The sequence below is a fragment of the Python bivittatus genome, unplaced genomic scaffold, assembly GCF_059951505.1.
Source record: "Python bivittatus isolate LINGU-HERP-01145 unplaced genomic scaffold, Pbiv_v1 ctg000410_np1212, whole genome shotgun sequence".
NCBI classification, from domain to species: domain Eukaryota; kingdom Metazoa; phylum Chordata; class Lepidosauria; order Squamata; family Pythonidae; genus Python; species Python bivittatus.
The window spans coordinates 6,793,776-6,810,057 of NW_028277067.1; positions in this window are offsets into that span (position 1 = coordinate 6,793,776).

Consider the following 16,282-nt stretch of genomic DNA (forward strand, 5'->3'; position numbering starts at 1 on the left):
ATGGCCAGATTCACACAACACACTACCAAAATGCAGTCGCTGTGTTCACAAAGCATATTTTGTCTAAACCAGTCAACCATATTATGGCTTGGCATGATGGTTCATCCAACATGCTGAAATAATGACTGGCTTCCCACATCATGATGTACCACAAAGCCCATTTTAGCCTGTCTTGCATGTTGTGTGAATCCAGCCTCTGTGTGAAAAGTTAAATCACTCACATTTTCTTCTATTTTCACCCATTGCTTTTCTTTGTATACTATGTTTTTTTAGACTTCGGCCTTAAGAGCAGGGATTGTCACATCAGGAATATTTGCAAGCTACTTTGAGAGTCTTTTGGGGATAAGAACAGTTTTTAAAAATATTTTTTTTAAAAAAAGTGAAGTAGCTCCAGCCGGCAACTTTCTCCCTGTATGTAGGGCTGAGATTAACTAACTAACTAACTAGGAGTGGAAATGAGCAATGGCTATGTGCAAAGTGCTGCAAATGAAATTATTAACAGTATAGATAGATCAGAATCTAACATCATCTCCAAGTTTCTCTCTCTCTTTTTTTTTCTCTCTCTCTCTAGCATAGGCTTCCCTGACCTGACACCCTCCAAGTATATTGGACTACAACTCCCATCATCCTCAACCTGCATAGCCATCTGGAGGGACCCAGGTTATGGGTATAATCCAAACACAGAATCTAGGAATGGAACTAACTAAGCCAAAGAATCTGTATAGTTGGTTTCATTTTCAGGGCCAAATTGGCTGTAACGCTGAAGCTGTTTGGAGTCCATAGCAGATTATTTTGGTTAGGGACACTGTGTGTAGACTGGGAGTTTACTTATGAGGAACATTGCCCATAACCTATATAGATCATTTGTGGAGGTCTTTATGGCTCTGGTCTGGACATTTCCCCACCCTGGCTTACAGAAACTAGTACTACTGGTATTTATTTACACTTAGATATGAGTCCAGCCAAATTCCACCTGATGAAGGTGTTGGACTACGACTCCCATTATCACTTCTTCCAGTGTTTCATTTAAAATATCAACCTGGCAAAGTCTCCCAGCTTAGCTCGTTAGCTGAGAGAACACTAAAGTAAACATTACTTCCCCCTTCTCAAAATGTCTTCTGAGGAGGTTCATAAATACTCTGCTGATTTTAAGGTAGTTTGCTCACAGTATAAGCAAGCAAGCAGATGCAGGAGAAAAATGACTGCAAATTCACTGATGTCAAGCCAGCGAGTCAAACACAGGACAGCTGTAGCACCTGCAGAAACTTTTCTGAGATGGCAAAACATTGAAGCTTTCATTCCAGGAGTCTGTTCTATGATGCCTTCTTCCTGCGCTTTCAAGTATAAGAGCCCTGTAATTTTACTTTCCAGCCCTTTTCTTTTTGGAAGTGTTATCTCTGTGACAGAGCCACTAAGAACAGTTAGGAGAAAAACCCGCTGTGGTTTCTAATTATAAAATAGAGAGAATGGCAGGCTGTGTAACACCTTGTCCAAACAAATCCTAACTTGTCTTGTCCCATGGTTACAACCGGTCTCTGTTACTGGGAAAGATTGCCAAATCAGTTGACTCTCATGCCATTTTTAGGCAGGCAGACCCATCAAGTTTACAAATTGTGGCCTCAACAAATCTGTTTAGTGTTGTAGGATCTAATTGCCAATTAGTGATTTTCCACAGAGGAAATGTAGCCCAAATCCCTTTCTGGCTTGAGCACAATTGGGCAACTTGCCTTTCACACCTGCCTAATAGACTAAACTAGGTAGTGCTGACAGAGTTGTTGGGAGAGAGTGTGAAAACTGGCTTACAGAATTCACCTCTCACATGATGAATGTCCTAGGAGGTTGCTAGGTGTTGTTGTCAAGTATGCTAGAATTAAGTCTCTTTGAGCGCAACATGTTTTCTTGATAGTTGGGAGACTATCTAGGGACCCAATCCATCCTTTTTCCTTTGCCAGGAAAAGCCTATCAAGTTTGTTCCCTGGCTTCTGCATCAGGTAGAACAAGCAAGCTGCATTCTTATGAAGAAAATGATTGTGTTGGTGCTTTCTGAGTTCCTCTGATGCCTATCGCTGTGGTTCCTTCTTCCACAGGCAACCCTTGCTTGGACAGCAAAAATGAGGAAACCACAGGGAGAATTCTAAGTCAGCAGCAGACAGAGAAGGCTGGAAAAAGGGGTTCAGAGATTCTCTAGTTACCTTAATTAATACTTTATTTATTTGTGGCCCAGTCCAAGGTCCTATGGATGGCAGCTCCTCTTGAGATAATCTTTGGAATCCTACCTGTCTGCCAAATTGGAGTAAACCCACTTTCAGCCAACAATTAAACAAGCCTGTGTACACTGGCCTTTTACTTTAGGTGATGCCTATTCTCTCTTGGCACTTGCTCTCTCTCCCAACTTTCTTTAGCAACAGTCTGCATAGCATTGGCTTATGCTTATAAGCTGTCAGGCCTTTGTTTTGTAGTTTGCCCTCCTTACCCCTTTCTCTTTCCCCTTCTGTTCCTGCTGTGTAATAAAGGAGGGAAGCTTCCATGGGGTCTCTATAAATCTCTTCTACCTCACTAGGATTCTTACCCCCATCAGCCCCGAATCCATTGACTCTGCCATTTGCCTCTGGCCCATGTCATCTGTTCCCCATTGCTGATGAATCCAGGCACATTCAAAGAAATCAACAGTCACAGACCATTTCCCCACTAGTGACCCAATGAAAGTTTTTAGGATCACCCAACCTGTCATCATTAGTGCTAGATTGCTCAAAAATGCTTGCGACTTCAAAACGTATCACTTAGGCCAGCCTAGCCTGAGTTCAAAGATCTGTTTTTGCTCTTTATATTTGCATGGGCCTTTTTGTGCTGATTATTCTCTATTCTGTGCAGATTGGCCCAAATAAAAGAATCAGAAATTGTCTTCAGGCTCTCTGTGCTATTCCCTGAAGAAATCACTGAAATGCCTCCTGCGTACTTGTCATTAAAAAGCTCTTCTAATTGGAAGAGACTATTATAGGAGTGCTCACTGGCCCTGAAGGTGGGGCATTCTATACTGCCAGTGTTTTCATCCCTCATTCTGCTCAGAAGCAGTCACAGAATGGGCCACCATTGTTCTCATGCAGCTGTGACAAGATAGGCCTCCCTCCCCTGACCAGCGATGCCACCCGTGTCACCTCCCTGCTCACCTCTATATTTGTGTCAGCTCATGGTTGCTTTGGGAGTGGTTTTCAAAAGGCTTGATTAGCCACTGTGCAGGTGAATGGCAAAGGAATCCCTTGACTGTCCTCTGGTAAACAGGGGCATGGTGCTATGGAGACCTGGTGTTGTTGGGAAAGGAGAGAGCCCAGAAGTCAGAAGGCAGCCATTAATGGGAGTTCCTTGCCCTTGAGCTATGCAGAGCCAAAACTTCTCCAGTCACAAAACAGAACTTTTGCCATCGAGATTGGAGGTGATCTAACTGGAAGAAAATCAGCTCAGCTGCCCAGGGATGACACCAACACAAGAACAAAGAAGGGTGGCACTGCTGCAGGAGCAGTGCCAAAGCCTTGGGTGGAAATGCCCCAGTACACACTTTGGGGCCTCATCTAAAGAGCCCTTGATGGATGTGTATTAGGATGTGTACAGTCTCAGGACTGAGCCATGCTCCTCAAGCATATCAAGCAATCCGCTTTTTGTTCTCAAGGCCTTTTAAGGGAGAATGCTTTGCTTTGTTTTTGATATTTTTATTGAAGCGGTTAAGTAAACTGTTCTCCACATCTTTTGTAAGAAAGGGTAGCACATAAATTCCCTGAATGAATGATGTATCCTCCTTTGAAAACGTGGGCTTTCAAACAGCTTCTCTGGATGCTTTTGGCTTTTCAGGCAAGGATGGGAGGAGGAATTTATGGAAGGGGAGTTTGTGGAAGTTTATGGAGCATATGGAAGGGGCGGGCTTAAATCCAGGAGCCAGCTTTGCCTCTCTTTCCTGGAAGGTAAGTCTGAGAGATCCCACCTGAAAGCTGAGCTTAGCGCCAGCTTGCAGGAATGTATGACAACTCTTTCCTCAATAAACAGTTGTCAAGGAAGTGCTAGAAATGAATTGGTCAGAGCTTGGTTAACATGATCTATGCTGTTGCCACTTCCAAAGCATGAAACCTTAGTCATCTGTATAAAGTATGTTTTTGAATAGGCAGCTAAACCTAGGAAGCATGACCGTATAAGGTACTGATGGTAGTTTGCCAAGACCCATCCCTGTCATTGTTTATTGCTGCCACCCTGTTCCTTGTGTTTGCAGGAGCACCAAGCATCGTATTACAAAAACAGTGTGAGTTCGGAATTGGGATATCTGTAGCTACCATGTGGTCACCGTGTGGCTCAGCAAGACTATATAAAATAAATCAAATCTTGATTTTGGCTTGCATGATTCTGATCTTAGATTAGCATTTCCCAATCTGATGCCTTCCAGATGCATTGGATTTCAGCTGCCATAGTTCCCAGGAAAAAGAAGTATTAATGATGACGGAATTCTTCTCTCTTCACTGTAATAGTTCTGCATAACATTTTTTTTTTTAATGTGGAATCTTTCTAGGTTTTTCCTGTAAAAAACTGATAGAACTGATGTCAACCCTTCCTGCTGCCTCCCAGCACTTAACCACCATGTCCAAGCTATGTTGAATTGACACTAGCACTGGGTGGCTGTTTCATTCTATTACAAGCCACCTTTGCTCAGAGGAAATCTGTTGGAAGCCACATGGTGGCCAGGGTGAGGATGGAGATGACAGAATGAAATTCTTTGATCTAGCCTTTTAAATTTCTTGGACACTTGCTCCCTTCCCTTCCCTTTTCTCCCCCTTCATTTCCAAGCAATGGGTTGCAGAGAGGAGAGAAAGAGCTCTGACAAAGACCTTTTAAAATTGTGGCTGCAAAAATAAATTAGGGCCGCAGGTTGCTAACCCCTATTCTAGAGATAGTTGTTATTGCTCCCCATACTTCTTAGTGTAATATATTCACTCAGATAATGCGAGGAACTAATAATAGGGGTTGTATTTCCCATGGTCGGATGGGGAATTCTGTGAGTTGAAGTCCACCTATCTTAAAGTGGCCAAGGTTGAGGAACACTGCTCTAGAGGAGAGAATTCACCCCTGGCTCTTCCTGTCTGTTTTCCCTAAATGTTTTCTCAGAACATGTAGGAACCCCATTTGGTAGAACAGAACAAAGACAAGTGGCGTGTAGAGAAGCAGGCATCACAATTAGTACCCAAAAGCGGTTCTGAGTTAGTGGCTAGATGCAATGGGACTTTCTGCTATGGTGGTCCAGCATCCAGTATTTCATCTTGGCACTGATAATACTATGCCCATATGATGTTTTAAGAGCAGATGGTCGATACTTGCCATTGTTCTGGTGAGCACGTCTGGTCTTAAAACACACATTTAGCAGAAGGCAAGCTGGTGAGGTTGGTCCTTGCCACCCACTCAAGCCCCTGGAGGTGTCCCCATCCCCACACACCATTTGCCTTTGTTTCTTGTTCTGAGTAGATTGATAACATGTCCAAACAGAGCACTGCACTGCACTGCAGCTGCCCACCATTTTTGTTTTATAACAGTGCCAAGGGGGCCAGAGGGGCCCTAGACATTTCTGGAAGTAACATCATGCTAGAAGCTGGTGCTGTGCTTTGCAGCACGCCAGCTTTTTTAGTTTTTTCCCTTAATTAAAATAAACTTTTACCACTTTTGAACATCCTGGTGGTGCAAAGGAAGATAACACATTACTTACTTCTAGCTATTACTGTATCTTAAGAGAAAAAAGGAGCAGCTACTTTTTCTCATGCAATAAAATGCAGAAAGAGGGAGCTAAATCAGTTGCAGGGCAGAGGACTTAAGAGACGATAACTTTGATGAATGGGAGTGTGCAATGCTTACCTATTTTTGAGTGTGTTTGATTATGCCATTTTTATTTTATTTTATTTATCACATTTAAATAGCTGCCCATCTCACGTAGCGACTCTGTCTGGTGTAGTGGTTAGGGTGCTGGACTAGAATGTAGGAGCCCCCAAGTTCTAATTCTCCTTAGGCATGAAAGCCAACTGGGTGACTTTGAGCTAGTCACTCTTCCTCAGCCCAACACACCTCACAGGGTGGTTGTTGTGGGGAAAATAGGAGGCGGGAGTATTATATATTCTACCTTGAGTTGATTCAAAGTAAAGGTGGGGAAAAAAATCAAATAAATAATAAATAAGCATGAATCCTTGAAACTGAGATCATTTACTGTGCTGTTTCCCAAGCCAAAAGCATTTTGTGTCAACTCAAAATAAAAAAGATGAGACCGGGACAGGGAATTCAAGCATAAACACTAGCCCTTGGTGGACCAGTTTTTCCAGGCACGTTCCAGAAGTGATCTTAAAAATGGTAGCTGTGGTAAAAATGGCAGTTTTGTGGTAAAGGCGAAAACAAGAGCTCAGGACTCACTGTCTCTCTATGTATTTCATTTCTCTCCCAGCTTTCACTACAAATACTCAAAATGGATTAGAAACATACATACTAGATTAAAAAAAACCACAATTTAATTAAAACTTGTTATATTTATCTGAAAGTAAGATGGCCCTGGAAGGAATTTGGCTATTCTCAGTGAATTTAAGATGACTCATTTAAAAACAAAATTGTGGGGTGTGTGTGTGTGGGGGGGGGGAACCCTAGTTGTTGTTGTTTTTTTCAGGGAAATATAGTACAAACAAATCAGTAACAAACGTGTCAGTCCCATTAAGAAATAAATAAACGGCATCTGTCAGTTAAAGGCAACTTAAGCAAAGAAGTTGTCTTAAAAGACGAACGCTGTCTGAATAAAAATGACTTCACCTGCCAATGAAGGGGCACAAAGATTTAGCTATTGGCTGAGACTAGCTTTAAAACTCAAATATAGACATTTAAAGGAGATAACTGACCTTATTCTCACCCGTCAATATTTTTCCTCCCCTCGGCTTCTAAGTAGGTTGTTTGCCCCTTTTCATAGCTGGATGTGAAGTTTTATGCATTTTCAAAAATTCAGCTGTGGTCTTAGTAGCATTGTTATTATGGACACTTTTAAAAAAGTGCATAATTGTTTCAAGGTGCCAAGGAGGGGATTTCTTGGTGATGTCACAGAGAACAGCCATCGGCCGTATGCCCAACTGGCTGTTGCTGCTCCAAAGTAAAAAAAAGACAGCTGAGAGAGATGTATGTCTTTAGATTGAATGGAATGAGATCCCTTCCATATCAGACATACACCCCTTTGGCCTTTGTGTTCGTTCAGAAACCTGGCGTTGGTATCTACAGAGCAATGTTTCTCAACCTTGGCAGCTTTAAGATGGTGGACTTCAACTCCCAGAATTCCCCAGCCAGCATGCTGGCTGGGGAATTCTGGGAGTTGAAGTCCACCCATCTCAAATTTGCCAAGATTGAGAAACACTGCTGTAGAGAGTTAGCTGCAGTTATGCCATGAGGTCCTGAGAGCTGGACAGGACTGGGCACGGAGCCAGACCATTTCTGTCCTTTGCTACCTATGGTGCCAGGTAGGTGGCTAAGCAGAGGAGAGGATGGGAATATGATGAAGAAGTGAGTATAAATAGCTCAATATAAACCTTAGTTATTATGGGGGGGGGGATGTTGTATACCTTGGTGTTTTTATCTGATTCTTCATGATGTGCAAGTATTCATATTTTGAATGTAGAGTGGCCATCAGGGGCCCCTTAGAAAGATTGTGTAGAGCACCCTAGGCGTCCTCAGTATACTGGGAAGGTTGGCATTTTTGTTTGGCTTCTGAGGGACATAAGGATTATGGCACTCAGTGGGTTGCCTGAATATAGGCAGAATGGGTACCCTAATTCTTGTAAGGCTTCTAATATCAGTTTCATTCTTTAAACCCTCAAAGACTTTTCCCCAGGTCTTAAGGCATTCATTTCTGTACCCAGTGCCTCTCTGGCCATTTCTCCGTGGCTACATTCTTTAGATCAGTGTCTTTCAAACTTGGCAAATTTAAGGTGTGTGGACTTCAGCTCCCAGAATTCCCCAGCCAGCATGGTCCTCATAGGGCTGTTTCTATCTCCCATCAGACGTCTTTCCCCTAAGTATTATTTTACTTTTGAAAATCTCAGGGTTCCCCAAACCAGATGTCCCTTCCCTGTTGTGCCTGGATGGTGACATTTTGGCTATATCAACACGAGCATTCATGCCTAAATGTCAGAAGGGGAAATGTTACATGGCTTGGGGGAGAGCGACCTGAGGACATGAACAGGTTTTTCTTGGTGTTTCATGGCTGCTTAACATATTACTGATTCAGAGTGAGAGATTACAGAACAGTCATGCCAATGGAGATAAGAGCTTGGGGGCGGACTGGTCTATTACGATCAATACGGGGCTACTGCCAAAAAGGAGCAGCCCCAGGTCAAATTCTCCCCCATCATTACATGTCATAAACTTACCTGAATCCTGACGTTATAACATTCCAGATCACTGACTGGCAAAGTAGGAAAACAAACCAGTGCTTGACATCAAAACACAGGTAAATATTATTACACAAAAGAATGAGAACGTGTTCTAAGGCAGTGGCATTTTGTTGTGCCCTGATATTTATTGCAATGTGTGATTCCACCCTAATTTTGGTCTAATTTGCACCAGTAGGAGTGAAACCTGTTAATAAACATGACTTTATTCCTCCACAGGTCTGACATGTGGCAGGAAGTATTAACTGGTGTGTCTCCGAGTGCACCAAACAGGAGGTGAGAAACCTCCTGGGGACTTCATGCAGTTCTCAGCCTAATTTTGTCAGCCTAATTCAGATCTCCTGTTTGAGATTTGATCACTTCAGCTCTCTGATAAGAATTCTCTCTTCCTTCCCCATCAAGCAGCTGTTTAGGAGGGATTCGTATTTCAGCATGTTGTAGGGACCCAGCCATTGTCCTGGCATCTGGCGCAGATCAGACCATCATTTTAAGCCATGGGTTATTTGTTTGAACATAGCTTGTTGTATGAACACAGGAATTCTTGTTGTTAACTTGATTTAGTTTTAAGCATATTTAGTGAATTCAACCATTGAGCCTAATGAGAGTTGCATCCTGGGAAATGCACTTGGGAATGTTTCTTCAATAAAACAATGCCTGTGTATCATCTGTCATAAAAGCCTTGCAGAAATTCACAATATTTAGACTAGTAGCTCTTATAACACATGAAGCCACATGTTCCCTGATCCAACAATTCATCTGACAACAGATTCTTGCTTTTCACTAGGAATGTAACTTAGGTTATAACAAGGCCAACATTCTGTTAGGTGGACTGATTCATATCTTTCATGGGGCTATGCTGGTGATGATACACCATGTCCCTGCTGACCACACTCAGGTTTTGTGATCACTTCAATAAGAGTTGATTTTCATCACATACGTATGTGACACTGGCCAGTCTAAGTAATGGCAGTCTTGGATTTGTAAAATTGGCCACTTGCCAATTGAAAAAAACTGGATTTAGAGTGAAGCTATTGCAAAATAGCTTTACTCCTGATAGGATATGTCTCAAGAACTGGGCATGTGTTTCTATCAGCACAGATTGTTACTGTGGTTGCTGGTTACTGTGGGTCAAGTAAATTGGCCTAACCAATGGAGGATTGTGTGGTTAAAAAAGTAACCAAGCAAACACCTGCAAAATGGAAACCTGTCCCAAATAATTATCCTGGGCTGGAAAAAGCTAACGCTTGCAGAATTTGGTAGGCCTATTTTCTTTCCAAGAAGTTTAGTGGTGGGTGTTTGTTAAGATAAAACAATCACATTATTTCATTTTATTTAGAATGTTTAGCAATTGCTTTTTTGGCTAACAGCAAATTCCCACGGTAATCCATGATGTGGAGATGACCAACAGGATTGTGTGAAGCTTTGATTCAGATTCAGTTGAAAAACAATTCAATCAAATTACTCCAAAAAAAAATCTTCAATTTGCCTAATTGAGTCAATGGGATCAAATCAACTTGGGTGCCTTTAAATTGATTCAAAGATTCAATGGACTTTTGAGCATGCACACACACACATTTTATTGAATCAAATCTTTGAATTGACTCAATTCTTTGAATTAAATTGCAAATTAGTAATGAATTGAATTGTAAATTCTAATTAAATCCTGGAAAATTTATATACCACCAATGAATATGCTATTAATCATAACATAATTCTTTAAAAAGAACATTTGATCCACAAAGGTTCTAGATAGATAGGGATGGAAAATATAGACTCCTCAGACTTCAGATCAGCTTTTGCTTACACTTCCCCAAATTTCCAGCCAATATATCCATTATTAACAAAAACTACTGCTAAGGGAAGGGTGTGTGGCTGCTAATTAAAAGTTCCATGGAGACCATGGGAGAATAATTCATACCCTTCATGTGTATTAGACATTTTTGTCCCTGGAACGATGGGGTGCCACATGTTTTAATTGCTAGGAGGATGGAGCATCTCCTGTTATGGGCAGTTGGCTCTTACCAATGGCTGGAGGTAGGTTGATGAAAACTCTGGGATGATGGTTAGGTGACTAGAAATGCTTCTTTAGAAGCATTCCTGGACTTTCCTGTAGTAATTACTAAGTCTCCATTTAATAAGAAAATTGCCTTGTAGAAGCCTCCCTTCCTGTTTACGATCTTACTACCCCTCAGGCTTTTGTGGCAATTACTTCCATGGGAGGTTAAAAAGAGAAGACAAAGTCTAAGGAGAGAATGCTAATGGGATACATTTCCAGTTGCTTTAATAAAATGTAGTGATTAGAGCAGACTTTCCCAACCTGATGCTCTTGTGCTGTGATAGATTTTAACTCATGCAATTACCAATCAGGTGACTGCAATTCAAAGAGCTGGGAAGCATCAGACTGGGGCATGCTAGTTAAGACTGAAGCTGCAAATTAAGGAGATCCAGGTTCATCTCTCTTTTACATATAAACCATTTTAGGTGACCTTGGGCCGCCTACAATGTTTCATCCTAATCTAGCCTGATAGACTTGTTGGGAGAATAAAACATTGTAAGAGTCTTAGTATCTCTCACCTTGAATTCTTTGCAAGAAGAATACAATGAAAATGTAATTTAAAATTGCAGAGTTGTTTTCAAAGCCTGGAACTGGGTCAGCTGGGAAAGGAGAATTTCAAAGCAGATCTATTAACTGAATTCATGCAGATTGTATTTGGGCAGTAAAATAACAGGCTAGACTAGAGAATATTTTCAGAGCTCTGTTAATTGCAATTATCACGTGATAACCTAGATTATTTCTCTAATTGCATGAGAGCTTTTTCAGCTATAACTGCTAGGCATTTGGCAAAAAGAAGATACTAATTAACGTTAGCATTTATGACATAGTAACATACGATTATCTAATATCTGTGCAATGAAATTATAGAATAACATTCCTCCTCAAATTTAACCCTTTTTGCCACATAGGAACAGACAAACTCATTTATTTTAATCTCTGTAACTTTTGAATACATTCATCCAAATTTCAGTTTTATTTCTGCTTTAATTGGTTACCCCTGCGAAATACATGTATATGAATGTTGGTATTTAAATCCAAATTTTATACACACACACACACAGGTTCCCCAGATAAGTATTTCCAAAGTGGTATTTTATTTATCTATATATCTATATAACTATATCTATCTATATCTATATCCCCTGTCACCCCTGTGGGTGGTATGTGTCTTCCTCATTCTTCTGGACAGAGAGCTCTGATGTTGCTCCTGGGATCTGTTGGAGCCACTCTCCCAGCTTAGGAGTCACAGCCCTGAGTGCTCCTACCACCACTGGGACCACTTTGGCCTTGGCTTTCCACATCCTCTCTAGTTCTTCCTTCAGGGCCTGGTCCTTCTCCAGCTTCTCATACTCCTTCTTCCTGATGTTGATGTTACTTGGCACTGCTACATCTATCACCATCGCTGTCTTCTGGTCCTTGTCTACTACCAGGATTTCTAGTCGAATGGCCAGTACCTGCCTGTTTGTCTGGATCTGGAAGTCCCACAGGATCTTAGCCCTGTTATTCTCCATGTCCTTCTGTGGAATCTCCCATCTGGACTTGGGAGGGCCTAGCCCATACGCTGTGCAGATGTTCCTGTACACAATGCCAGCTACCTGGTTGTTCCGTTCAGTGTATGTTGTTCCTGCCTGCATCTTACACCCTGCCAATATGTGTTGGACTGTCTCTGAGGCCTTTCTGCACAATCTGCACCTTGGGTTCTGTCTAGTGTGGTAAACCCTGCTTCTGTTGATCTGGTGCTTTGTGCCTGTTCTTGTGCTGCTATGATCAGTGCCTCAGTGCCTTTTAGTCCAGCCCTTTCCAGCCACTGATAGGATTTCCCAACATCAGCCACCTCAGCTATCTGTTGATGGTACATCCCATCCAAGGGCTTGTTTTGCCATGGGACTTCCTCTGCTTGAACTTTCTCCCATGTCTGCTGCTGTCTCAGGCATTCTCTCAGCAGCTCATCTTTGGTGCCATCTTACTGATGGGCTCCTGGATGCTCTGGGTTTTGTCCAGAACAGTGACTTTGACACCAGACCCCACCCACTCTCTTTCCGGCTGGTGTACAGTTTCTGGGTGTTGGACTTGGGGTGGAAACCTCCATACATAGTGAGGAGCTTCCAGGTCTTCACATCAGCAGCCCCCACGCCCTGTCTTACTTATACTTTGGTGATACTTGGATGTTGCTGTCTTCCTTGCCTTCTCACTGTGGTTCCATGTGACTGTGGGATTCCAAGGTCTCTGTGTCTGCTATGTGGCCCACTGGAAGTTCCACTCCATCAATCTTAACTACCTTCCCTCTCTTTACTACCATCTGGCCACACTTCTCCAGTCTGAATGACATCCCAATATCCTCTCTGTAGATCCATTTTCAGGTGGATCAGTAAGTTGATGTCTCATTCCTTCTTAGTATACAGCTTGATGTCATCCATGTAGAGGAGGTGGCTTTGTGATTATCTGACTGAGAGGGTTCCAGCCTATGCAGAACAGCAGCGCGGACAGTGCATCACTTTGGTATATGCTGCACTTGATGGCCACTTGTGTGAGCTGTCTTGAGTTGACTTCCAGTGTTGTCTTCCACAGTCCCACTGAGTTCTTGAGGAAGGTCCTTAGTGTTCTGTTGACTTTGTATACTGCCAGGTATCCACAGATCCATGTATGTGGCATTGAGTCATAAGCTTTCCTGTAATCAATCCAGTCTGTGTTCAGATTGGTCTGTCTAGACCTTGAGTCCTGACTGCTGTATCTATGAGTAACTGGTGTTTTGAGCCTCTGGTGGTATTCCCAATACCCTTCTGAGCGGTGCTCTACTCATGCAGTGGCCCCTATGACCCTATAGCTTGGTGGCTATGATATCTGATAGGACTTTCCATGTTGTGGGGAGACAGATTATTGGCTGGTAGTTGGATGGTGCTGTTCATTTGTGGGGGTCTTTCATGATCAGCACTGTCCTTCCCTGTGTTAGCCAGTCTTGATAGGAGCCTGCTGCTAGCACCTGGTTCATCTGTGCTGCTAGGTGTTCATGCACTGCTGTTAGTTCCTTTAGCCAGTAGGTGTGGATCGTATCTGGGCCAGGTGCTGTCCAGCTCTTCATGTTCTTGACCCACTGTTGGATGCCTGCGACTATGATGGTGATTGGTTCCTGTTCTGGGAGATTGCTACAATCTGCTTTCAGGTCCTGCAGCCACTTTGCATTGGTGTTCTGTGTCTTCTTTTTCTCCCATATGTTCTTCCAGTACTGTTCAGTTTCTGCTGTTGGTGGCTCTGCTGTTACTGTGTTGTTGCATTGCAGTTGGGAGTACCACCTTGGATGGTTCTTTGGAGAACAGGGCATTTAATTTCTTGGCCTCTGCTTCTGTAGTATATCTCTTTAGCCTGGTAGCCAGTGCTGTGAGCCTTTGTTTAGCAGTCTCTAGGGCTTTGAATGGAGTCAGGCCCTTGTATTTTTTCAGTAGCTGGGTCTTATTGTTAATCTCCACACCTTCTGTAGTTCTACCAGCTGACTAACTGCTCTCCAAGTTGCCTTGATCTTAGCCCCCAACCTCATTTTCTGGGGGAGGGGGGGATATGTACTGCTGTATTGTTTGTGTAGCCAAGTATCTCCAGGATTACAGTGTCTGTAGCTTATACCAGTTCATTGGTCTGAGTTATGGTGGTAGTAGGGATTGCTGTAAGGATTCTATTGTAATCTTCTAGCATGCTGTCTGATGGTACTTCTCCACTGACCCTTGGTAATAGGTCTTGAGGGTTGACTGTAGCTATCTTATCCATGATCTTTTGCCTCATATCAGGTGCTGTGCTCTGTAATGGGGTGGCAGTGATGTTCTAGCTGCACATCCAGTTGTTCTTCTGGGTCTCCTTGTGTCCAGGAGGTAATGTGTAGTTGGTCTATCTCAAGTTGTGAGAGCAGCTTCTTCTTCACTACGTTGAAGTGTGGGTAACTAGCTGTTTCTCAGCTAGTGTGAATGTAGGTATTCTGCCATCTATGGTTCCCTCATGTGTTTCATACTGTATATCCCCTCTCATTAGGTCTATTGTCATAGTAGCATTCCATCAATCCCAGGTTCTCTTGTCTCGTCCATGTATGGTTTGTTCCAGTAGCCCACTTAACATCAGATTGTCCTGGTTTCCCAACATCGGACGCAGACCTTGTTAATCCGGGTGACATCCAAGCTGGCATGATTCTCTTAGTTTGTGTCACTCTCATATCTGAGGTAGGCAGGTGAAGTGTTAAGGGGTCTTTGCCCAAGGACCCCTACTGATAAGGTAGGTACCAGCTGGGATTTGAACCCCGGTTTCTGGGTCAAAGGTGGTAGTCTAACCACTATGGTATCCAGCCGCTATTCATATTCAGATGAAAGACTATACTGGAAAATTTAGAAAGTGAAAATATATATAATCAAGGTTTGATTAGCAAAAAGGAGATGCAAATCAGTTTGTAATCGAATTCATAAAGTTTGAACTTCTCACATGATAATTCAGTGTTATATACCCTGTGTAATATATCCCTGAACTGCATCCATCAATTTTATGTGTTTTTTTCACCCTGTTTTTTCACACTTTTCTCTAGCCTCTCTCTAACCAATGCACTTCCTGGATTGCCTGTGGGAGGACATTGTTAATGCAACATTCTTCTATAGACACTCTTTAAAGAATGCTAGCGATACAGAGTTGCACAGATTTTTATTTTTTAAACTTCAGATGAAGAATGCTGCTTGGTCTGCTCATAATCATAATTATTGTGGTAGAAATTACCAAATATCTTATCCCTTCAAATATTTTGCCATAATATTGCTACTTCTTCCCAATGTTGCAATCCCCTCTTGCAAATGATCAAAACCAATTCCACTTGAAGACATTTAGTGAGCACTCGAGCTAGATTTCAGATGGGTCATAAATGAAATGAGACCAGTGGGCAAATCATCCCATCAAAGAAAAAGAGAGAAGGAGGGGAGGAGGAGAAGGAGATGGGGGATGAGATTGCCACTGAATGAAATTCAACACTTCAAGCAAAAAGCTTTCCAAGGCTCAGAACAATTATTCTATAGAGTAGCTGAATCTGTAGTGAGCTTTTCAGCTTCTTACTCAGATCTCTTCTGAGAATTTGTTTCAAGCTTTTTACATAACTTGTATAATTGGGACATGGTTCACATCTGAGAGAGAGAGTGAATGAATGAATGAATGAATGAATGAATGAATGAATGAATGAATGAATGAATGAATGATGTCCAAAGGATGCAGAATATTTGAATGTTGCCACCTCTCGTGGTAGGGATTCTTCCATTATTTTTATTTAATTAAGTAAATTAGATATATTTGTAAAATTGTTTCACAGATTCTCAGAACTTGAAAGCAATTACATCAAAATCTGAAACTCCATGAGGATGATATGCAATGTTTAAAGTTAAATTTTGTAGGATATAAATTCACATATAATGAATTTTTCTAGATCTTTAAAACATGGCTATTTAATAATGCTTTTAGGGGATGTTAGTTTGGGCTTGCCCCTGATAAATGCCACCTTTACTGTAATATGGTTTTTTGTTTTCTGTCTCTGACTTCTTTTTTAATAAATTTATTTTCATATATGCCACTTGGGAATGGAGTAGCATAAAAATGTAATGTAATATATAATATATAACCATAAACCTCAGCTGCATAATTTCCTAAGAATAAACCCTCCAGTTGCATTTTAACCTAATCCCCTCTTTTCTTGAAATTCTCCATCAACAGATGAAATAGACTCACAAACTACTGGCCACAGACTTCTTTGCAGTGTTGAGATGGATTTATTTTCACTTAAAAA